Consider the following 24,925-nt stretch of genomic DNA (forward strand, 5'->3'; position numbering starts at 1 on the left):
GTGGATGAAGGGAAAGCAGTGGACGTGTTGTTCCTTGACTTTAGCAAAGCTTTTGACACGGTCTCCCACAGTATTCTTGCCAGCAAGTTACAGAAGTATGGGCTGGATGAATGGACTATAAGGTGGATAGAAAGCTGGCTAGATTGTCAGGCTCAACGGGTAGTGATCAATGGCTCCATGTCCAGTTGGCAGCCGGTATCAAGTGGAGTGCCCCAGGGGTCGGTCCTGGGGCCGGTTTTGTTCAATATCTTTATAAATGATCTGGAGGATGGTGTGGATTGCACCCTCAGCAAGTTTGCAGATGACATTAAACTGGGAGCAGAGGTAGATATGCTGGAGGGTAGGGATAGGATACAGAGGGACCTAGACAAATTGGAGAATTGGGCCAAAAGAAATCTGATGAGGTTCAACAAGGACAAGTGCAGAGTCCTGCACTTAGGACGGAAGAATCCAATGCACTGCTACAGACTAGGGACCGAATGGCTCGGCAGCAGTTCTGCAGAAAAGGACCTAGGGGTTACAGTGGACGAGAAGTTGGATATGAGTCAACAGTGTGCCCTTGTTGCCAAGAAGGCCAATGGCATTTTGGGATGTATAAGGAGGGGCATTGCCAGCAGATCAAGGGACGTGATCGTTCCCCTCTATTCGACATTGGTGAGGCCTCATCTGGAGTACTGTGTCCAGTTTTGGGCCCTACACTGCAAGAAGGATGTGGAAAAATTGGAAAGAGTCCAGCCGAGGGCAACAAAAATGATTAGGGGACTGGAACACATGACTTAGGAGGAGAGGCTGAGGGAACTGGGGATGTTTAGTCTTCAGAAGAGAAGAATGAGGGGGGATTTGATAGCTGCTTTCGACTACCTGAAAGGGGGTTCCAAAGAGGATGGATCTAGACTGTTCTCAGTAGTAGTATGTGACAGAACAAGGAGTAATGGTCTCAAGTTGCAGTGGGGGAGATTTAGGTTGGATATTAGGAAAAACTTTTTCACTAGGAGGGTGGTGAAACACTGGAATGCGTTACCTAGGGAGGTGGTGGAATCTCCTTCCCTAGAAGTTTTTAAGGTCAGGCTTGACAAAGGCCTGGCCGGGATGATTTAGTCGGGGATCGGTCCTGCTTTGAGCAGGGGGTTGGACTAGATGACCTCCTGAGGTCCCTTCCAACCCTGATATTCTATGATTCTATGATTCTTATGGATAAACCAAAATGAAATTCAGATTTTTATGGCTTTTTTTGTTTGTTTTTTAATTAAACATGTTGAAATAAATAAATAAGTCTGAAAGATTCTGTACTGCCTTTATGCGGTAAAAGAAGACTTTTCATCCCTTCTTGTACTGTGTCTAAAAGAAAAGAAGACAATCTGAAACCTAACGTGATGCAGTATGCACCACTTTCACAGTCTGTCCTTTGCCAATAGTTTCTGCAGAGTGGTATCTGAGATAACACAGATTTCCTCTGTGCAGTGCGAAGAGTTGTAAAATTTTCTTTTGTCTTCTAGCCCATAGATGATGTATATGATTTCAAACGGTTTTCCCTATATTGGGAGACAAGAGGTCATGTTTCTATTTCCAGCTCTTCTGTGTTATCTCTACCACTGACCTGCTTGCAACTCACTTTGTTCCTCAGTCTCCCCACCTGTAAAATGGGGATATTACCTATCCACATCCAAAGCACTTTTTTTACACCTTATTCAAAAGGTGCTGTCAATACAAAATATGTACAGTAGAATCTCAGAGTTACGGACATCTCGGGAATGGAGGTTGTCCATAACTCTGAAATATTCCATAGCTCTGAAGAGGAGGTTATGGACTTCAGCCGCAGGGTGGGGTCAGAGGGGTCGGGGCTGCAGCCGCAGTGTGTGTGGGGGGGTCAGGGCTGCAGGAAGTGGGGAGTTGGGGCATCTGACCCTTGGGGTGCTAAGGCTCCAGGCAGGGGGCTCAGGGCTTCTGCCCCACGGGAGCACCGGGGCTCAGCGCTTTAGAGCCGGGGGGAATGCTAGGGCTCGGGGCTTTGGCTCCACTTCCGGTTTCAGCCTTGCAGGAGGCACCAGGGCTCAGGGATTCCCACAACTCTGCTCCTGGTTTTAGAGGGGGGCACCAGGGCTCTCCCGTCGTAGCTAAAGCCCCGAGCCCAGCGCCCCCCGCCTCCTCCCCCCACCCCACAGGGCTGAAGCCAGGAACAGAGCCATGGGGCCGAAGCCCTGAGCCCCAGCGCTCCTCCCTGGCCTACAGCCCTAAGCCCCAGTGCTCCCAAGGGTCAGAAGCCCTGAGACACACACCCCCGCTCGGAGCCCTGATCCCCCGCCACACCCTGCAGCTGCAGCCCCAACCCCTGTGGCCGAAGCCCTGAGCCCCAAGGCAGTACAATATTTGCATTTTTGTTGTTGTCTGCGCTGCTGCCTGATTAAGGACTTCCAGTTCCACAGGGTGTCCGATTGACCGGTAAGTCTGTAACTCTGGTGTTCGTATTTTTGAGGTTAGACTGTTTTACAGCTGAGCCACGCTAATAATTAAATGTACAGGGATATGGCGTTTTGATGTAATATAATTTAATACAAATATATTTTCATTATAACCAAAGCTTGCACTAAAATTCTTCCTCCTCAGATTCTCCTCTCATCTGCACTGTGTATTTCTATTGCAAATGTTCTTGCTACACACGTGGATTTTCCATGGATGGCCATGTGAGGAGGGGATAAGTGCAGAATGTGCTGTAGAGATCTGAGAATCTCACTGCACAGATAAGGATTGTGTTGTGCTGATCAGGAAGGAAAACTTTGCCCACAGATTCTAACTAAAGCCATTTAAAAAAAAAATACAAAACTTGGTTTATTTGCAAAGGCCTAATATTAGGATCAAGGTCACATTTTTAGAACAACTATCATCCTGTTGGGACTACATCAGAAATAGTACCAGTGTAAGATTACCGTGCAACCATTTTGCAGGGTAAGTGTATCACGGTTTACTGATTGCACAACTTTATCTGTATCAGTGGGTAATTGGTTCAAGCTATGGCTGGGGCTCATTCATCCTTGACATCCAAATAAGTAGAACAGAAATACTCCAAAGATTTTCTGTGATAAGCATGCCACTTTTCCAAAGAATATAATGTTACATTTGACAAAGTTTCACTGTCTCTCTTTAGACTCTGCTCTGATCCACAGCATATGCTCCTGAAGACCTCAGCGATTGTCTTCGCTGCAGTATTGGGTTGAGGTAGAACCATTGTACTCCCCACTCAGGTACTGCTAGCCACAAATGAAGTCCTCTGCTGTCCTGAATACAGGGTCTCCTCCCTGCTAGCACCTCCTGGAACACTAGCCATTCCAAAGGGGGAGGAAGGAGGCGGGGCCATGGCAAGGAAAACATCCTACACCCTCCTAAGGGGTGGCAACATGGACACATCCCTCCTATGCACAAGGGAGCCTGCAGCAGGGTGGTTTGCTTGGTCAGTGGGCCTAGTGGTCTGGGCCTCTGACTCTTGTATTTCCATCGGTTCAGAGCATCCCAGCCTTCTGGATGAGATTCCAGCTGGACTGACATCTTTGCAGGGTGCTCCCCACCCTGGCCCTGCAAGAGCGGAATTAGTCCAGATGTGTCCACTCAGCTAATTAGGTGGCAAACAGAGGTGCTTTAGGCTGGAGGCAAGGAATTAGAGAGCTCACCTGTGAGAAGCAGGTGGGGCTTCTACAAAAGGTGGGAAATTGGCAGCAGCCAGGGGCTGCTGGGAAAATCTGCCATCACTTCTGGGGGAAGGCTGCAGAAATTAGTTGACTAAAGTTGCTCCCTGCGGGGGAAGGAGTGAAGAGACCTGGCAAACCCAGAGAAGTGGAGAGGGCTGGGAGGAATGGAAGCAGCTCAGGGAAAGGCAGAAAGGTGCAGGGCATGGACCTTGGCGATGTGTAGAGGGTCCCTGAGCCAGAACCCTGAGAAGAGGGTGGGGCCGGGTCCTCCTGCCAGCCACTGCAGGAGTAGCACCATGAGGCAGTGAAGTAGAAGACTGCCTGAGACTGCTGTAGAGCAGGAACCTGGATATACTTCCCTCTTTCCCCACCCTGCTCCTGGAAGGGGAAACCACATAGTGACCTGGCCGTAGGGCTGAGTCACGAAGAGGACAGCTGCGACTATTGAGAGTGAGAGAGGGCACACAGAGGAGAAACTGAGGGGCTGGAACTGCTGGAAGGCCTGTCGGCCTGGCCGAGCTAATCCCCAGAACCGCCAGGAGGCAGTGCTGTCCAGCGGTGAGTAGAGCGACCTGGCACAAGGCCCCTTGTGTACCTTCCCCTGGGCGACTTCCTGCCACACCCTGCATATAGGCTTGGGGCGTGGTCATAGCTGACGTAAAGACTTGACTTCAAAACGACCATGGGTAGGGCTGATGCCTGCAGCCCTCTTGTGCCCCTTGCCCATGGTTCTCCCTCCCTCCTGGAGAGTGTCTGGGGACAGAGGGGAAGACTGACAGCCACGTCCCCTCAGTAGACACTTCTTCTCCTGCAGAGCAGTGCTCCTTCAAGAAACGACCACTCTCTTCCCCACCTTACCTGGGACTGCTCCTCTTCTCCCCAGGAGCACGGTTGGCAGTGCCTGAGGGGTGGGACCTTCTGCGCCCAGTACTGCTCCAGCCCGCTTCTTGCCTTAGCCTTAGGCCACGTCTACACTCACAAGCTTACAGTGGCACACTTGTACCGATACAGCTGTGCCACTGTAAGAGCGCTCGTGAAGCTACGTTATGCCGATGGGACACAATAAAACTAGCTCAACCAGCGGCGGTAGCTATGTCAGCGGGAGAGCGTCTCCTGCCGACACAGCGCTGTGCACACGAACACTTATGCCAGCAAAACTTACATTGCTCAGGGGGGTGTTTTTTTCACACCCCGGAGCAACAAAAGTTTTGCCAATGTAAGTGCTAGTGTAGACATGGCCTAAGTGTGTGGTTTGCAAACCCCCACACAGAGCCACAGGAGGCACTGTGCCTGCACGGCACACAGCATCATCCTATATTCCCTCTAGGATGGCGCAGCAGTGCCCAGTCCCCACACGCAGGAAAGAGCCTAAAAGGCACAGAACCTGTTTTTCAGTAGTGATCAGCACCCAGATGAAGTCAATGAGAGAGGTGCAGGCAGAGAAAGCATCTTCTCACAGGACCACATTATGGACCAGATTTTCAACATATGTATTTTAAAGTTAGCTGAACTATTCCAACCTCACACACACAAAAATTCTAGACAAGTTCAATTCAAGTCTGGAGCAAAGGTTTCCTTTTGTAGGGAGTCGTGGGAGGAATAAGTGTGATTTTTGTCTCAGCTGCTTCACACACACTCCATATAACTCTTAGTGCTGCTATATACAGGTCAGACTCACTGGTGCGCAGCCTTGCCAGCCAATATTTTATGTAAAGAGACACAGAGAAAATGGCCTGGGTAATGATGTAAAGAGTCTGAAAATTATAGGTTGTTATCAATAATTAGGATGATTCGGTTCCATTTACTTAACAAAAAAAAAACCCAACAAAAACAGAATCTGGGTCAGTGACAGTACTCAACCCTGTCACTTTTCATCAGTGTAAGTGCTCAGAGCAGACTCGAATCAGGTTACAGCTAAAAGCTTTATACACCAGTATTCACAGCCAAGAGTGCATCAGCTGTGAGCATTTGGTTAACTTCTATATGTTATGGTTCCTTAAAAGGGGAAGGTTCTTGATGACTAAGAATCCATTTGAGGTAATGAGAGCTCATTTGGTGCTAACAGGCCCAACCACATTAAGTAGTGCGTGCAAATAACCCAGATTCTGATGCAAACTACACAACACCCTGATTGCACCTGACACAATGGACTACAATCCACAGCACCTCACTCTTATTATGTGCATTTCCTTGGCTTTTTAAAGTGAACAAGATAAATATACTTATGTCCCTTGCTACTGCATATTGTTTTCTGGAGCATGCAGTGAAGTGCAGGGAATATGCCCATAAATATATGCCTCCTGGGAGAGACCCCAACATACAGTACAAGAGATCCTCAAACCTCTTCCTACTGTGGGACTACTATTTAAAATACACACCCCCTAGCAACTTCCCAAACCTGATCTCACACTTTCCCTACAGCCACCTTACTGCTCAGTTAGGTAAAATATATATATATATTACAACAATAAGATAGAAATAAACAGGTTTGTGTTTGCTTGAATGCATCACCCCATTTTTGCACCAGCCCTGCTTATTTCCTCTCACTGGGTTTAAAATCTTACATTTAAAACAAAAATGAAAAACAAAACACACTCCCCAAAATGGAGATGAGACGAGATAACAATTTTTTTCGGAGGGAGTGAGGGCATAAATTAGTGAGAACAGAAACACCATGGCAACCTTGCATTCACTTCATAGAATCACAGGACTGGAAGGGACCTCGAGAGGTCATCGAGTCCAGTCCCCTGCACTCATGGCAGGACTAAGTATTATCTAGACCATCCCTGACAGGTGTTTGTCTAACCTGCTCTTAAAAATCTTCAATGATGGAGATTCCACAACCTCCCTAGGCAATTTATTCCAGGGCTTAACCTCCCTGACAATCAGGAAGTTTTTCCTAATGTCCAAACTAAACCTCCCTTGCTGCAATTTAAGCTCATTGCTTCTTGTCCTATCCTCAGAGGTTAAGAAGAACAATTTTTCTCCCTCCTCCTTGAAACAACCTTTTATGTACTTGAAAACTGTTATCATGTCCCCTCTCAGTCTTCTCTTCTCTAGTCTAAACAAACCCAATATTTTCAGTCTTCCCTCATAGGTCATGTGTTCAAGACCTTTAATCATTTTTGTCGCTCTTCTCTGGAGTCTCTCCAATTTGTCCACATCCTTCCTGAAATGTGGCGCCCAGAACTGGACACAATACTCCAGTTGAGGCCTAATCAGAGCGGAGTAGAGCAGAAGAATTACTTCTTGTGTCTTGCTTACGACACTCCTGCTAATACATCCCAGAACAATGTTTGCTTTTTTTGCAACAGTGTTACACTGTTGACTCATAGGGGTCAACAAAAATATTCACGTTATTTTCTTAAGTCTGTTATCCTTAATTCACAAGTGGTTCACCTGAGCTAGTATAGCCACGGCAGGGCTGGCAAAAATCATTAATGTTGCTGGACCATTCCCAGGTCACTGGCAGGAAGTGCTGCAGCAGGGCTCGCAGGGACACTGAACTAACCTAATGATAGTTTTCGGGGGACACAAAGTCGCTGCCTCGAGACGATATATTGTGGTGTCATCACGTTGTATTGTAATGGGATGGGTTAGAGTGCAGAGAGGCTCTTGTGAAAATCTCCAAGGTTGCACTGTTCTTGGACTTGCTGTATTGATCACCCATCAATGCATACTATGACAAAGCTCCTCCACTGCCTTGGTGGGTCCTGCTCTTATTGGCAGATTTGCTCGCCTCAGAGGTTCACGGCCCTCAGTCTGACCACTTTCGTGGCTCAAATCTGCCATTCACTCAGTTAGCCTCATCACTGCCAGCAAGGGGAAAAGGAAGAAGAACAATCCCCAGAGACTCTGCTGATCCACCTAGTGGATCGGGGAATAGGCCAGAGACCTTCCCCTCTGGTGGAACCCACAGTCCAGGTCAACTCCTCCGGTATCAAGTACGGAGTTGGGGAATGGAGGTTTGGGGGGAACCCGGGCCCACCCTCTACTCCGGGTTCCAGCCCAGGACCCTGTGGATTGCAGCTGTCTACAGTGGCTCCTGTAACAACTGCGTGACAGCTACAACTCCCCGGGCTACTTCCCCATGGCTTCCTCCCAAGACCTTCTTTACTCTCACCACAGGACCTTCCTCCTGATGTCTGATAATGCTTGTACTTCTCAGTCTTCCAGCAGTACGCCTTCTCACTCTCAGCTTCTTTGCACCTCTTGCTCCCAGCTCCTCGCATGCACACCACAAACTGAAGTGAACTCCTTTTTAAACCCAGGTGCCCTGATTAGCCTGCCTGTCTTAATTGATTCTGGCAGCTTCTTGATTGGCTGCAGGTGTTCTAATCAGCCTGTCTGCCTTAATTGTTTCCAGAAAGTTCCTTATTGTTCTGGAACCTTCCCTGTTACCTTACCCAGGGAAAAGGGACCTACTTAACCAAGGGCTAATATATCTGCCTTCTATTACTCTCCAGCAGTCTCCCCCAGTCACCCCCAGCTCCTCCTCCAGCCTTTGTCTCTTTCCCGGACCAGGAGGTCACCTGACCTCTTTGTTCTCCAGCACCTTCATTTGGCACCGTTGCAGAGGAGAGGGGCCCAGGCCATCAGCTGCCAGGAGACAGGGTGTTGGCCATTCTCTGTGCAGCCCCTCTAGGGCTCTGCAACAATCACACACCCTTATCCCACCATGTAGATACGTAAGAACTGCATAGGGGAAACTGAGGCACCCACACAGTATTCACAGAAAACATTAAGAACATTCCCGCTTCATCACAGCCAAATAAATAATAAAATACTAATAACCATTTTACTGAAAATAATCCCCCAGGTTTACAGAGTTGTGGGGGGATTATTATTGCTTTTTGGTACATATTCGATTTTTTTGGTATGCAAAACATAAGAACTTCGGCAACACTGAACTGTGTTAGCAGCCCTCATTTTAGCACGTTACTGATTGCAGCTGTCATCCAAGTCATATATACAGCAACTTCACACTGGTTTAAAAGTATTTAATAACATTATCCTATCATGAGTAAAAGGTTAATTGTATTTCCGTGCAAATCTAGGGTTAACAGTGTGGTGAACAGATGCATTTTAGAAGAAGTTAGACAAACACCTGTCAAGGATGGTCTAGATCAGGGTTTCTCAACCATGGGTCATGACCGAAAATTGGGTTGTCAGAATGTGTGAAAGGGTCGCATGGCAGCTCCTCTCACATAGGGCTGGCTGGGCTCGCCTCCCTGCTCCTGGCAGTGCAACCTCTGGGGGCCCCACACCATTCAAGTTTGACCCCGCTATCATGAAGATGCAGGGCTGTAACCAGGGCAGGGTGAGTGGGGCAGCCGCCCAGGGTGCAAAGCTGCCCAGCCCACTGAGGCCCCTAGCTCTCCATGCTGTGGGAGCCGGGACACTGGCATGGGGCATTGCCAGACGGTGCTGGGCTCCTTCGGGGAAGAGGCAAGAGCATGTCAGTGATGTAAACTCAGAGCTGTGCTGCCAGCCCTCTCTGGGGAGCGCCCAGCTGTGCAGAGGTGACCCAGCTTGGGGAGCAGGGTGGGGAGGGCGGCTAGGCAGCCAGCCAATGCCCTGGCTCCCACAGCACAGAGAGCCAGGGGCCTGAGAGGGCCGGACGGCTCCCACCAGCTTCCAATCCACCAGCTCCTGGCAGGAGGTGGCAGTTTTCAAACTCTGGGGGGCAGGCTGCGACACCCAGAGCGAAGAGCCAGCCCCACAGCACTAGAGCTGCAAGAGCCGCCACTGTGGGGTGAGTGCCGGGCAGGACCCAAGCCCCCACCAGGGCGCAGGATCCAACAGAAACCACCCCAGGGCCACCAAACCTGGAGTATTTCCTGCGTTACAGTAAACATTTACAAATGGGTCCTGAGCTCAAAAGGGTTGAGAACCACTGGTCTAGAGAACACTTAGCCCAGTCTCAGCGGAGGGGACTGGACTAGATGACCTATTGAGGTCCCTTCCAGTCCTAAATGTCTATGATTCTGGGAACTACGGGTAGCAAGGTGCTGGCTGCTGGCAGTGCGTAAAAGTGGACAAGGAAAACAGCTGATGCAAGACATAACCGTTAAGTGTGGTTTAGAATCTTTCCCTCCCTGCTATTTCGACCATATTAAAAATCATAGAGCATTAAAAAAAAAAAACCACCCAAGTACCCAGTGAAATCAAAGAAAATGGGCAGGGCAGTAGGGAAAGTGCCAGGCAGAGTGACATCATTAGTGGTGCTTGGGAAGCCATGATCAGCTATTCCTCCTGCACCCTGCTGGCAACCTCCGACCTGCCACTCAAACACCTTTCCCCGCCAGCTGCATTTCAGGTATTCTTAATTGGAGCACGAAGTAAAAGAGGTCATTTTGCAGCTTGTTAAGATGGGAGAGCTGGAGGCAAGAAAGGAAGGGATGAAAGAACCAAAGGGCAGTTTTCAGATAAGTTAGGGATATGAGAGCCTCGCAGCCCCCATTTTCCCCTTGCTGGATTGATAAACTGTCCCTTCAAAAAATATTCAAATGTTGGCACCCACAACAAGCAGCTGTCCATGGTAGTTATTGCAGAAAATGCAAAAGCGCATAGCCCAAAAAGAAGATAGGCAGGAAATAAAATCCACTGGGAATGCAGTTATTTTTAGAGTAAAACCTTCTATTCTGCATTTAATAATAAATGCCACAGGAGATATTGTAGAAAGCAGCTTAGAATTTGAAAAATTAAAGAGGCAGACATTTATGAACAGCACCTATAGCTAAACCAAGTAATATATGAAGGATAAGGGTCACGGAAAATAAGGTTTCAGAGTAGCAGCCGTGTTAGTCTGTATCCGCCAAATGAAAAGGAGAACTTGTGGCACCTTAGAGACTAACACATTTATTTGAGCATAGCATTCAGTGTCCATTGAATGCATCCGATGAAGTGAGCTGTAGCTCACGAAAGCTTATGCTCAAATAAATGTGTTAGTCTCTAAGGTGCCACAAGTCCTCCTTTTCTTTTTGCGGAAAATAAGGGGATAACCAGATGTGGTCAGGACGAAATTCTGCGCCATGGTACATAGTATTCACACAATATTTTTCTCTGAAGCATCTAGGCTTGGTAACTATCAGAGACAGGAAAGTAAGTGAGATGTTTATTTGTCTTCTCTGGTATGCTAGTCCCCAGATTGTTGGTGTGTGTGTGTGAGAGACATAGTACATTAACAGAATATAATTATATCTAATTCACCATTCACAGAGGTATGAAGATGCCAAGAATGATACTACAGGTAAGTTCAACAACATCTATTGGCCAGATGCGCTACAATAAAAATACAGGTCATTTTTCTATATTGAAAAATATAAATGATTTTCCCACTTCTATATCCTCTATCCACCTATGAAGCCTTTTCTCCTTCATGCTCACCTTCCAGCTTACCATATCTTGATGAAATTCTTCCCATTTATTCTTTTACATGCATATATAAGTTATGCATTAAAACAGATTAGATAGATAGATAGATAGATAGATAGATAGACAGACAGACGTTAATCAGTAATCAAGCTCAATGAAATTAAAGAAGTAGAGTATGGAAATACAAGTGCCTCTTAGAAATCTGCATCAGATATCCAGAACAATCAATAAAATTCAGTCTAAATGCCCCTTTTTCTATATCAAAGGCTATTCTGTGCTGTTTTTTCCAGACAGAGCTCCAATAAAAACAAAGAAACAAAACACCACCACCGAACAACCAAACAAACCCACTCCTAGCTCTTGATCTTTCCCCACCTCGAACCAGACAAAGACTCAGGTAAAAGGATATGATGTCCATAACTGACAGCATGATCTACACTAAAACAGAACAACAAAAGCAAATGAATGGAAAAATTTTTTAGCCTTCATAAAAGTATGTGCTGTCCTTGAATATTGTTAGCTATCGAGTATTGTGCTCAGTGAAATTCTTTACTTGTGTAAAATCTCAAGGCCAGAGTCCTTTTATCAGTAATTACAAGGATTCAAAGACAGAGATTATACCTATGGGACAGTAAGAACAACAACAGACAGGATCAACAACAGCCATCTGAAATCACGTGGTGATCCCAACGTGTCGGTTGTGCTTTATAAACACCAAGTCTGGAATTTTCCAGGGGATTTATGGGATACAAATGGCATATCAAACAGCTAGAGGCCTTCCATATGTGGTCTCTGCATGCCATCATGGGGATCCGCTGGAAAGACAAAATTACCAACCTTGAGGTTCTCCAAAAGTCAAATGCAGCAAGCATTGAGGCCATGCTGAATCAAGCCCAACTACACTGGGCTGGACACATCATTAGGATGCCTGAACATCAACTCCCCAGAAAGATTTTCTATGGAGAATGGGCACAAGGACTTCAGAATCAAAGCTGCACCAGAAATCGCTACAAGGACAGCATCAAGAACAGCACATGCTTCAGTGCAATAAGACCGGATGATCTCGAGAAAGCTGCGATAAATAGGTCTGCATGGTGACACACAACACTCAGAGCTTTCCAAGCCTTTGAAGAGGACAGAAATAATTGACTGTTAGCTGCAAGGGAAAAGCATCATACCCCTGCTATAGCGGCTAACACTCACTAATGACTTTGTTTGCCCAATCTGCTCATGAGCATGCGCATCACACTTTGGACGGCAGAGTCATTCTAGAATCCACAAGAAGAGAGAGCATGAAAACGTCATCATCGACCCAATGGACTACGCAAACCGAATATGGGAGTTAGAGTCCTGACTCTCCTTGTATTTCAATGGGATCTGAGCTCCTAAATCCCTTTCACTCTTTTGAAATCCCCAGACTAAGTAAAGAATCCTCACAACGTTCCCCCAACTGAGGTAGGTAGGTCTTACTATCTCCATTTTATAGACTGATAGGTTGAGAGATAAAGATTGGTGCACAGCAAGTCAGTGACTGAGCTAGGAAATAACTCAGGAATTTCTCAAGAATTCCAATCACTTGATTAAACTGCCTTCCACAACATAATTTGGTTTTTAGCAATAAGAATTGCCATTGTAGCGAAGATCAATCACTCAGTATCCTGTCTCTGACAAGGGCCAGTGCCAAACGCTTCAGCGGGAATGACCAGAATGGGAAAATTTCAAGTGATTCATCCCGTCATCCAGTCCCAGCTTCTGGTAGTAAGAGCTTTAGGGTTGCGTTCCTGGCCATCTTGGCCAACAGCCATTTATGGACCTATCCTCCATGAACTTATAACAATAAACTGTTTACAACATAACAAAAAAACAGCAAAATTTATAAAAGCACCTATTTTTTAAAAAATTTAAAATGTATGTATGTGTCAAATTAGCTTTTTTAGAATTCCACTAAAATTCCATCCACATTTTTCATCCAAAGTTGCAAAGCTTGCACGGACACTCCTTGGTCAACAGCCAGTGTTTCCTGGCCGTCTTAACTTTGTTAGTTAACCCTTCAGGTGTCTCAATGCTTTTACAAAGTTTGGCATTTTTTCTAAATTAAATCTTAACAATAAATTAAATAAAAATAAAAACAAAACCCTTACCAAAAAACAAAATAAAAAAAATCTTTTTCCGTAATAAAATAACTTTAAAAGATACAACCATAAATATTAATAATATAAATTATCTGTCTATCTATCTATCTTATGTCTTGGCGAAACCCCAACAATTGGTACCTACATGTACCACAAACACCAGCTCCTCCCCAGCCCTGCACATACGTCTGTCTAGATGTCTTGTGAGATCCAATACCTTCGCACCCAGCAGGCAATTTACCATACAGTTCCCCCAGTCATCACAAACCCAACTATCTACATTTCTAATACTCAAATCCCCCATTACTATTACCTGGCTCTTCCTAGTAACTGGGGTTGCCTCCCCAGGAGGGACATCCTCAGTGCGAGAGGACACTTTGACATCACTTGGAAGGAGAGTCCCAACTATGGGACCTCAGTTCCAACTCCATCTTCTCCTTCCTCAAGTCTCTATCCTCCTTAACTGCACAGAAGGTTGTAATGTAAGAGATTTACTTCTTCCCAGACACTTAAATATTTAACAACAATTCATCCCTTCAGTGATTTTAAACCAGGGTGAATTTGGCCCTCTGGAGCACATTCAGCTCACACATTCATGCAACGTCATCAGCAAGGTTACATGCATGTGAGGGGGCAGAATTTAGTCTGTCATCCGTTACAATAAAACTAACACTTAGGCCCTGATCTTGTAAAGATTAACATATGCACATAACTTTCCTCAAGCAACTAGTTATATTGGCTTGAGGAGCGTGGGAACTTTGCCAGAGACTTCAATGGGAACAGGAAAAAAATCCAAGTGGGTAAAGATCTCTATGCTGTATAGAAACAAGCCCTTTGAGTGAAAGTCTAGGTCTAGGTAATTTTCCACATTTCAGAAGACAGTCAAATCCAAAACCTACCTCTCTACTATCCCCAAGAGGTTCCACAATTTTGTCTCTTTAGAATTACCAAAACATGCATTTCTCATTAATTGCCTTTTATATAGAGAGTTTTCAATTAAGCCAGGGACAGAGTTGTAGTAATTATGTTATGATATTAGCCCCCGCAGATTAATACATTGCCAGTAACTTATGAATTGCCATCTGTGTCCTATTACAGTCCACTCATTCCCCTGGTAATGAAACCAAAACAGAGAATGTCTCATAGACAGTAGCTGTAGCTATCTGGATGTCCTGTGGGGGTTGATTTAATCCCAAGGATGAGCCAATGGATTTAGATAAGAGAAGGACAGACCCAGGCATTTACCCCAAAACTGACATCTCTGTGGAGCATTCCCCAAAAGTTCAGTTCAGTTTGTTTATTTCCTGACCCATTTAATCTAGGCATACATTCATAGAAATGTAGGGCTGGAGGGGACCTTGAGAGGTCATCAAATCCATCCCCCTTCACTAGGCAGGACCAAGTAAGCCTAGACCAACCCTGACAGGTGCATGTCCAATCTCTTCTTCAAAACCTCCAATGATGGGGATTCCACAACCTCCCTTGGAAGCCTAATCCAGAATTTAACTAGTTAGAATGTTTTTTTCTTAATATCTAACCTAAATCTCCCTTGCTGCAGATTAAGCTCATTACTTCCTGCCCTACCTCAGTGGACTTGGAGAACAATTGATCCTCATCCTCTTTCTAACAGCCCTTAACATATGTGAAGACTTATCAGGTCCCCCTTCCCCTTAGTCTTCTTTTCTCAAGACTAAACATGTCCAGATTTTTTAACTTTTCCTCATAAATTAGGTTTCCTAAGCTTTTTATCCTTTTTTGTTGCTCTCTGCTGGACTCTCTCCAATTTGTCCACAGCTTTCCTCAAGTGTAGCACCCATAATTGGACGCAGTACTCCACTTGAGGCCTCAGCAGTACTGAGAAGAGTGACAATAAATTCCTGTGTTTTACATATAACACTCCTGTTAATACATGCCAGAATGACATTAGTCTTTTTCACAACTGCATCACATTGTTGACTCATATTCAATTTGTGATCCACTAGCACACTCAGAGCCTTTTCAGCAGTCCTACCACCTACCCAGTTATTCCCCATTCTGTAGTTATGCATTTGATTATTTGCTTCCTAAGTGAACTGCTTTGCACTGATCGTTAATGAATTTCCTCTTGTTGATTTCAGATCATTTCTCTAATTTGTCAAGGTCATTTTTAATTCTAATCCTGACCTCCAAAGTGCTTGCAACCCCTCCCAGCTTAGTGTCATCTGCATATTTTATAAGCATACGCACCATTCTATTATCCAAAGCCATCTCTCTGCAATTTCTGGTGGAAGTGCTGAAATGCCACAATAAAAGGTATTTTTGTATTCTCAAAAAAACAAAAAAGAAAGTGAAATTTTTAAGAAAGCCTCCTCAAGGAATTTCCAGCCTAATTTGCAGAGACAACAAATTTAAAACTAATATAAGGAAATCCATTAAAAAAATTACACTGCATATAATTAACCTGAAAAACTCACTGCCACAAGATATTATTGGGACCAAAAACTTAGTTATAATCACTATTTAATATTTATTGTATGGTAGCACCCGTAGGCCCAAATTGGGGAAGGTACTGTACTAAGATGCAATGGTGCTGGAACAATTTTTATACTGGGGGTGCTGAAGGCAGAAACCATGTATTTAGGTTGTTATTATTACTTCAAGCCATGTGGTGCAGGAGCTCCCCAAGCATCCCTGGTCCAGCACCTATGCTAAGATGTGGTACCTACACCCCACCCCACCCCACAAAAAAAAAACTTACAATGTAACAAGATTAGCAGGATTCGAAAGAGATTAGACATTTCTATTCGGAATTGTTAACCAGAATAAACATTTATGAGATATTTGCTCTCAAGCATCTTGAAAATAAATCAGCCACTAATTGCCCACGGTTGAAAAGAACTTCACTTATATCCGATGAAGTGAGCTGTAGCTCACGAAAGCTTATGCTCAAATAAATTGGTTAGTCTCTAAGGTGCCACAAGTACTCCTTTTCTTTTTGCGAATACAGACTAACACGGCTGTTACTCTGAAACTTATATGCAGGTAACTCCATAATTGTCCATGGTAGACATTCTACATGTTCCTATGAAGAATCTGGTACTGGCTTTTGTTAGAGACAGGATGTATGACTGGAAAGACCTGAGGCAATAAGAGGCTATACCTTAAAATAACCTAAAAATGGAAGCTGGTTCAGAATGGGCAAATCGTTTATTCAGCAAGATATTCTGCTGGAAGCATGTGACTCTAATGCCCTATGATCTGCATTGGTTGCCTGTTGGTTTCCTAGTGGTGTTTAAGGTCTTGGTTTCTCCCCAAAGCTGCAGAGATGCTCTCAATGGAGCAACCAGGATTCAGCAAAAGCTGCCAGCAAGGTGACCCTCTGAGAGGGGCCCTTGGCTTTAGAATTTACTTGCCATCTGAGTCTGATATATCCCAAATTTGTAGATTTTCAGGATCCCAAGTCTGCAAGTCCCAAATAGTAACCATCCTGTTGGGAAGGAAGGGGTATGATCAGGACTGGCATTTACGAGTGGAGGTGGGATATTTTGCAGGGGCTAATTTTGCTTCTGGTTGGTTACTTTCCCATTTGGGGATCAAAAGAAGATGCTGATCTTATCTTATAGAAAAGTTGCCTACAGCTTGAGAGTGTTGCTTTTTTATGCTTATCTCAAATCCAAATAAACAAACGCATCTATACTCAAGCTAGAAGGGACCACTGTGATTATCTAGTCTGACCACCTGTATAACAGGTCATAGAGCTTTTCCAAAATAACTCCTAAATCCTATCATGTAGAAAAAAACATCCGATCTTAATTTAAAAATTGTCAGTGATGGAGAATCCACCACAACCCTTGGTAAATTGTTCCAATGGTTATTAAGCTCACTGTTAAAAATTTAAGCCTGTTCCTAGTCTGAATTTGCCTGGCTTCAATTTCCAGCCATTGAATCATGTTATACCTTTCTCTGCTAGATTGAAGAGCCCATTATTCAATATTTGTTTCTCACGTAGATACTTATAGCCTGTAATCAAGTCACCCCTTAACCTTCTGTTCATTAAGCTAAATACATGGAGCTCTCTGAGTCTGTTTACTAATCCCTTAATTATTCTCGTGGCATTTCGCTCAACCCTCTCCAATTTATCAACATCCTTCTTGAATTGTGGGCACCAGAACAGGACACCACATTCCAGCAGCAGTAGCACCAGTGCCAAATGCAGAAGTAAAATAACCTCTCTGCTCCTACTTGAGACTTCCCTGTTGATGCATCCCAGGGCGGAATTCATTCCTTGTTCCTAAATGTGTCCATTTACATTTAGACTTATTAATACATATATTGTTTGTTTGCACACAGTTTACCAAGTGATAATGGGGGAGGTTTAGATTGGATATTAGGAAAAACTTTTTCACTAAGAGGGTGGTGAAACACTGGAATGCGTTACCTAGGGAGGTGGTAGAATCTCCTTCCTTAGAGGTTTTTAAGGTCAGGCTTGACAAAGCCCTGGCTGGGATGATTTAACTGGGACTTGGTCCTGCTTTGAGCAGGGGGTTGGACTAGATGACCTTCTGGGGTCCCTTCCAACCCTGATATTCTATGATTCTATGATTCTATGATTGATCCCGATTGCTCTGAATCAGCAACCTGTCATCTTCATTATTTACCACTCCCCAATTTTGGTGTCATATGCAAACTTTATCGGTGATGGTTTTATGTTTTCTTCCAGGTGACTGATAAACGTACAGAATTATAGGGGAGCTGGAAAAGACATGTTGACATTATTTCTTTCAAAGATGGTCAATTGGTTTCTAAACTTCAGCATAAATCCTGGGATTCTGTATGAAGCAACACTTAATAACAAAATTCACGCTCTCCGTATATACTATCTGAAAGAAACAGACATACAGTAAATGCCAAAAGGAAATACATATCTCAACTGGAGGAATGGGTATCCAAAATTTTTATTTCTGATATTTTAAGTTCTGGCTCATCTCAATTAAAATCGGTTAGAAGTCAATTTCACAGCTGTTGGTTTTTAAGATCTCGCAAAAATGATAATTCACTGTTAGAGCAATAATTTACTTCAATGCAGTCACTCCCAGAAAAGGCTGGTGCACTCAGACCGTCCCCCTGTTCCTCTCTCCTTCCAGATCAGAGTCTGATAAAGGAAAATGAGCATGCTTATTTAAAAGCATAGAGAGGAGCAAGGCTGCAGGGCAAATCCTGCGTCCACTCACCTATACCAATAGTCTTAGCCTCACTATTTGCATGTCTAAGGAGAGCAGGAGTTGACCTTCTGTTCTCCAGCAAGACCCCATAGTGCGTAAAGTTAAGTCCAAGTCATTGAAGGACTGGGGCCAGAGTATATAAAACATTAGATCTACTTCTTTCTCTGGTTTAAAATATTTGGACTACATACACTGTATGAAAGCTGCTGTGAGAACCCTTCCTTAAGGATCAGGGAAAAAATGTGACCAGGTGGAAGGTGGTTTTTAACTAAAGATCAAACAAAATTGAGCTGGAAACCTTGCAGACATTTTAAAGTGGTCGATTAAAACAGAAGGTCTCCCACTGGAGGTAGTGGTGGCCTTTAGTGCAAAGTTACTATGTCAGTGCATGTGTATACACTATGCTGTATATTATTTCTTCCAAATTTATTTAGCATACATTTGTGTTTATGTAATAAAAAGTAAATTGGGTAACAACTTATTAGAGAGGCAAGGTGGGTGAGGTAATATATTTTATTGGAGCAACCTCTGGATAGCCAATAAAAGATATTACCTCACCCACCTTGCCTCTCTAATATCCTGGGACCAGCCTGGCTACAACAACACAGCCAACATAATGCCTTATCTCCACTACTGTTTATATACAGCTCCACTGAAATGCACCCACATTCTGGGAGGAGTACACAGGAGATACCACATGGGACTCAGTTTACATGTCTGAGAAAAATGGAAATGCTAGCTTCATCCTGATGGGATTTGAACATATGGTTCGAGAGAAACTAGCTACAGTATTTCAGACCAGGAGTGTAGGTCACTCAGCCAACCCTCTGACTGCATGAGGGATTGAAAACATGAGGAAACAACTGTGCGTACAAACTATAGTACATTTGTGCTTATGTTACTGACGTGGTGAAATTCTGAAGTCTGTCTATTCCTCCAAAACAAAACTCTCAGTATTTGCATGGCACATATCTAAATGCTGCCTTGGTCCTGAATGATGCTACTGCAGTATAAATAATTCTAAGAGCTCTGTGTGTAAATTCTGAGTAAGGATTTGGCTCATTCATATTAGCCATATAGCTCCAGAACATGTACCAAGCATTATACAAGTTTTTGTTCCTTTCTTTAAGGACCAGGTCTTCAGCTGGTGTAAACTCAAATAGCTCCCATGAAGTCAATGGAACTACAGCCATTTACACCAGCTGAGCATCTGACCCTCAATCTTTAAAGTACATCTATTTTCTTCAACTTTATTTGCATGTATTCCTCTTTGTGCCTGGTTTCCACTCACTTTTAAATAAGCCACTAAAACAGATCACCATATGCCATCTGCCTTCAGCCTCATCCTCCATTGCCTTATTTTGACTTGGTGATGTATGGAGAGGTTTAAAGCTGTAATTAGCGCATTTCCATAATCTACTCAGCACTGATACAGCCTTTGTTTTATTATGCGCAGCATTATGTGCATCGGACTATGTTTTGATGTATATTCCTAATTACTGTATCCAAATGTACCACTTGCAAAGTACTTTTAGGTGGTTAGACATGAATGGTGCTATAGAAACATTTTTACTTATCCATTCTTGATGGGGATGAACATGCCTTGATTGCGGCCCAGTGCTAAATAATAATAATAAGAAAAAATGCTGCTTCAAAGAGTCAAACATCTGCCCAATTCCAAGAGGCAGATTCAGAGCACTTCAACAAAAACCACAGCGGGGAATTTAATCATGAGAAAACTGAAAAGAAAGAAGATTTTGTATGGGCACAGCTAATTTTACTTCTTTCATGGCAAAATAAAGGGGTCAGGAAGATCAAGAGGTCACTCATTCATGGGTTAAAAAAAGAACAGAAAGGAATTTTCTATAGTCTACTATTCAGAGTTAGGAAATGTCCTGATCAGGGTTTCCCCACCCTCTATTCTGCCCACCTTGAAGAATAAAGAAAATAAAATCCTTGAGCTTCAACCTCCCAGCAGGCTTTTATTGCAATCCCCACCCTTCGCAAAACAGACGGGAGGTGACTTATGGGGGTGACCTCTCGCCACAGTTCAAAACCAGTCTTAATGAACTAGGGTAATTCATTCCTCTAGCAGAGCTTATAAGATAAGGCAAACGCGCACTGGTGGGCTCAGCAGACTGAAATGTTAATCTTTTGTAGCCTCTGCTCCAGAGGACTCCCAGGTCAAATTGTGGTACTGCAGAGAAGCAGCAGTCCCATTGTACGGAGGTTGAGAAGCCTAGCTCTTGATTTCAGTGTAACCGCTCGCCTGGTAGAGTGGAGTGCGTTTGAGTAGAAACAGGTCGTAAAGTTATTTAGAACTGCACAGCAGAAATGTCTGCTGAAAGACACAGCACAGAAGCCTTCAAAAAAGGTCTGAGGAATCTGAAATACAAAGCCCATGACTAGCACAGGAGCATTTGTTTCCATTGTCCCTCTCACGGAGGCATTTAAAAAAAGGGTGGTGTTCTTATTTCAAAGGTTTGCTGTGCGGGAGGGGGGGAAAATCTAAACCAAACTGGATTCAATTACTGGGCAAAAAACAAAAATCAAATTCTCCCATGAAATATTGTCAGGGAATTGTGATTTGTTTCTACTGATCTTAGCTATTTTTATGGCCCCCATTACTATATCATCTGCATGCTTCATAATATAACACCACCCCTGTGAGGTAGGGAAGTGTTATTACTGCCATTCTGCACATAGGAAACCGAGGCACTGAAAGATAAAGTGACTTGTCCAACGTTGCAAAGGAAGTGTGTGGCAGGCAAGGAATCAAATCCAGATTCTCCAAATCCCAGGCAAGTGCCCTATGTGACATAGAGGCCCCACTGCAAAGGGTTCTTTGCAAACAACTCTCATCTCAGGCTTGACAAACTCACTACACCAAACACCTCTCACACAGTATTTATCCATAAGGGCTAGAATCTACAGAAAGCTTGTAATTTATCAAGACTCAGAATCATTGTGAGATTAACACACAGGTACTATTTAAGGAATAATGTAACTATAATGAAAGTATTCTTTATGATCTTGAAGTAAAAGTAAGTTACTAGAGGATAATATTTCTCAGAGATGGCCCATTCTACCTGTTAGTTCATGATGTAATGCAAGACTCAATTGTCTAGCCTTACTCCATCCCAAGACTATCAATGAAAACCAATCAGAAACAACTGCAAACCATCAAAACCACTTGGAGATTTAAAAAAAAGGAACGTTACAACAGAAAGGGGATCACCCTGTCTATGAATAAAGACGAAAGACTGTTTCAGCATAATACAGAGCAGGGAAAGGAGCTCTGGATCCATTCACTGAGGAGACATCTTGTGCAGATGGGGTGTTTTTATGGAAGTTTCTTCAGATCCTAGTTCTTGGGAAGCCAGCCAGCTCTGCACCAGACTGAACTTTGCGGGCAATAGGGGCGAATCTACTTTATTACACAGAAAATGTAACTATTAATAAGTGTAGGCCCTACTTCACATTCTGTCATTGTGTTTTGTATTGAAACCATTTCCTTCCACCATTCTCTCTTGTTTCCAGTTGAATTTCTGTTCATTCTTAAATAAGCTACTTTTGTTTCATTGTAAGTACTCACAAGCACTGTGTGGATTACAGGAGTGGTGCTTTAAGGTGAAACTGGTACACTGGGGTAAATTTTCCTTTGCGGGCAGAGGATCTGGGATTTCTGTGAGCAGCCAGTGTCAGGGGCTGGATATCACAGGGAAATGCTTCAAAGGGACTCTGGGGGGTAGCTAATGTTAACCTGCAAGGTGAAGACAGGGCTAGCAGACTCCAGAGTGCCTGAGTGGCTAATAGGCTGATGGTTTTAAGGAGCTAACTCCCAGTCACTGCAGGCCAGGCTACCTCTCGCTAGTGGCAGGGAGAAAGAAGGTGACTCACAGTCCTGGGTACCCTGTCAACCATCACACCCTAGACACTGAACTATACTTCCTTCCTGTGTTCCTTCTTCCTGATTTCCACTGCACAGCAAAAGGACTTTTATTAGAAGCACAAACCCGAGAATGACCTTGATTCCCTGCCCTTGGCACTGACAGTCAAAGAAGAGAGGATCTTAAATGGGACGGTTATAAATGACAGGCCTGCTTCTCCTCTCATACCACTATAAAGTTGGAGATTGACTCTACTGAAGTCAATAGAGCTTCACCGGGATAAAACTGAGGTGAGGATCAAAATAAAGCAAGCTACAAACAACATCTTCCCACATCCTGGTCACCTCGTGCTGGACAAATCTCCTAAGTGCTGACTTGTTTAAGAGCCGGTACATTCAGAAGCTTATCCCAAACAGCCAAGCCTTTTGAGTCCACAGCATTAGGAAGGACTCCTGTTGAAAGAGGCCACTCTTCCCATGAAGTTCCTGTTACTTCCTGCCTCAATTCTGGCTCAATCTATCACAAGAATAGTTGGTTTTGTGGAAAATTGGCACTTCCAGTGCCAGCTGCAAGCAGGAAGTGTTCGTCACATAGAAAATCACTCCCCAAAACAGATTTCTAGGGATCTCAAAGTAGGGGAGAGAGAAAGAATTCTGGCACAAGGACTCGTGAGGGGAAGTTGAGGAGGTCATTATTAGGAGGAAAAGGACCCAAAGTGGAGGTGGGAGGCTTAATGTTATCAAAGAGACTGGGAACAGACTTGCCATCCATCACCCATTTTTTTTAAACAAAAGAGACAGGATGGGTTTTTACAGGCAGTTAGGCCTCCCCAGTAAGATAATCTCAAGAACTGAACTGATGGAACAGGAGGGATGTGCGCAGAGGAAGGAGGATGGTGCCTTCTGGGAACCTCTAACAATCACTCTGGTGCCAGTGGATCTTGGATCAGGCCCTGAAGGTGGCACTTTGGCAACCAGTATGGTCTAGTGCAGTGGTTCTCAACCAGGTGTCCGCAGCCCCCTGGGGAGCCCCGAGCAGGTTTCAGGGGGTCCGCCAAGCAGGACCAGTGTGAGACTTGCTGGGGCCCAGGGCAGAAAGCCAGAGTCCCACTGCAGGGGGCTGAAGCCTGGGGCCCTGAGCCTGCCACTTAGGGCTGAAGCAGAAGCCTGAGCCACTTAGCTTCACGGTGCCCCCTGTGGCGTGGGGCCCTGGGCAACTGCCCTGCTTGCTACCCCCTAACACCGGTCCTGGCTTTTATATGAAGAAAAACAGTTATTGTGGCACAGGTGGGCCGTGGAGTATTTATAGCATGTTTGGAGGGGCCTCAGAAAGAAAAAGGTTAAAAAACCCTGGTGTAATGGTTAGAGCAGAGCACTGTGAGTCAGAAGGCCGAGGGTAAAATCCTAGTTTAACTGAAGTCCATGGCAAATTGTTCATTGGCTTCAGTAGAACCAGGAGTTCATCCATAGATTATATTCTCTATCGTGGTGATGACAACTGTGTGTAACTTTGGGCACTTCACTTAAACTTTTGGAGTCACATTTTCCTTATCTAATGGGGAATAATAATAATTCTTGGGGATAGCAATCAGACTCGTTTCTCTGAAGCTGGGTCTAATACTTCTTCCCTATTTCTGTGAAGCTCTGAGATCCATCCATGAAAGGTGCTCCAGGTATGGTAAGTACAACATGATGATTAAAATTTTATTATTAATGAAAGGTTGCTGGAGTGATTCAGTGTTGATTGGAGCAGCCAAACGCAGGATTTGGGAACCTGATTAAAGTGCCTATTTTCAAAATTGGGCCCACAGCCTTGAAGATCTTTTAAGATGAAAACACTTGAAGATCTTTTAAGATGAAAAGCTATTCAAGTAGTAAAGATTAAGATAGATGCAGATGATTAATTAATTAACACATTATTTTGTTACCCAAGAGTGGTTTTGTGAGGCTTGATTCATTAAATGTGTGTAAAGTGTTTGGAAACCTTCAGACAAAAGATGCTACACAAGGGCACAGTACCGCAGACAGATACACTGGATAGATTGGACAGACAGACAGACAGATGGCTATAAATTTTATCCCTACACGCCTTTTAGCAGAATGGAGTTTCCATTTTCATTACAAGTGCCCATGAAAGGAGCTGCAGAAGGACTTTTCCCAAGAACGTCTCAGCAAGCACTGTCGTAACACCTTCCTTACTTTTCTGCTGCTTCTTGGCTGAACTTGAGACTTTCTGAATTATGAACAGCACTTCACATCACTACCTGCCATGGAAACTAGTGAGTCTTCTGCTGAATACCGTCAATTCACCTGCATATTTGTGAAGTGTGTGTGTGTTTCTTGTACGGAGCAGAAAGATCTGCTTTCCCTAACTTCCTTCCTCGTTGCCTTGGATGTTTTATTTCCTTTGCAATTTTCCTAGTGAGAATCCCAAGACAAGGCAGACGAGTAAAAAGGTGTGCTGGCCTTCCCAGGCAACGTAGGATTCCAAGACAGGTCGTCCTGTTTCACCAGTCAGCCAATAAGACAATCCCTCTAAGAGCAGGGCTCTCGGTGGGTGATCCTGATCCCTGAAACAGGCACCTGGCTAGCACAAAGGGCAATTGATAAAAGGGCCAAGTCAGGCAGAAGAGGGACCCCTGCCTG

General features: G+C 44.3%; 1 protein-coding gene across 1 annotated transcript in view; it reads right to left on the reverse strand.

Moving 5' to 3' along the window:
- Window positions 1-24,925, reverse strand: part of TENM4 (teneurin transmembrane protein 4) — a 1,747,045-nt gene that overhangs the window by 608,432 nt on the left and 1,113,688 nt on the right. The gene's annotated exons all lie outside the window — the stretch shown is intronic.

The sequence above is a fragment of the Chelonia mydas genome, chromosome 1 (assembly GCF_015237465.2).
Source record: "Chelonia mydas isolate rCheMyd1 chromosome 1, rCheMyd1.pri.v2, whole genome shotgun sequence".
Taxonomy (NCBI): domain Eukaryota; kingdom Metazoa; phylum Chordata; order Testudines; family Cheloniidae; genus Chelonia; species Chelonia mydas.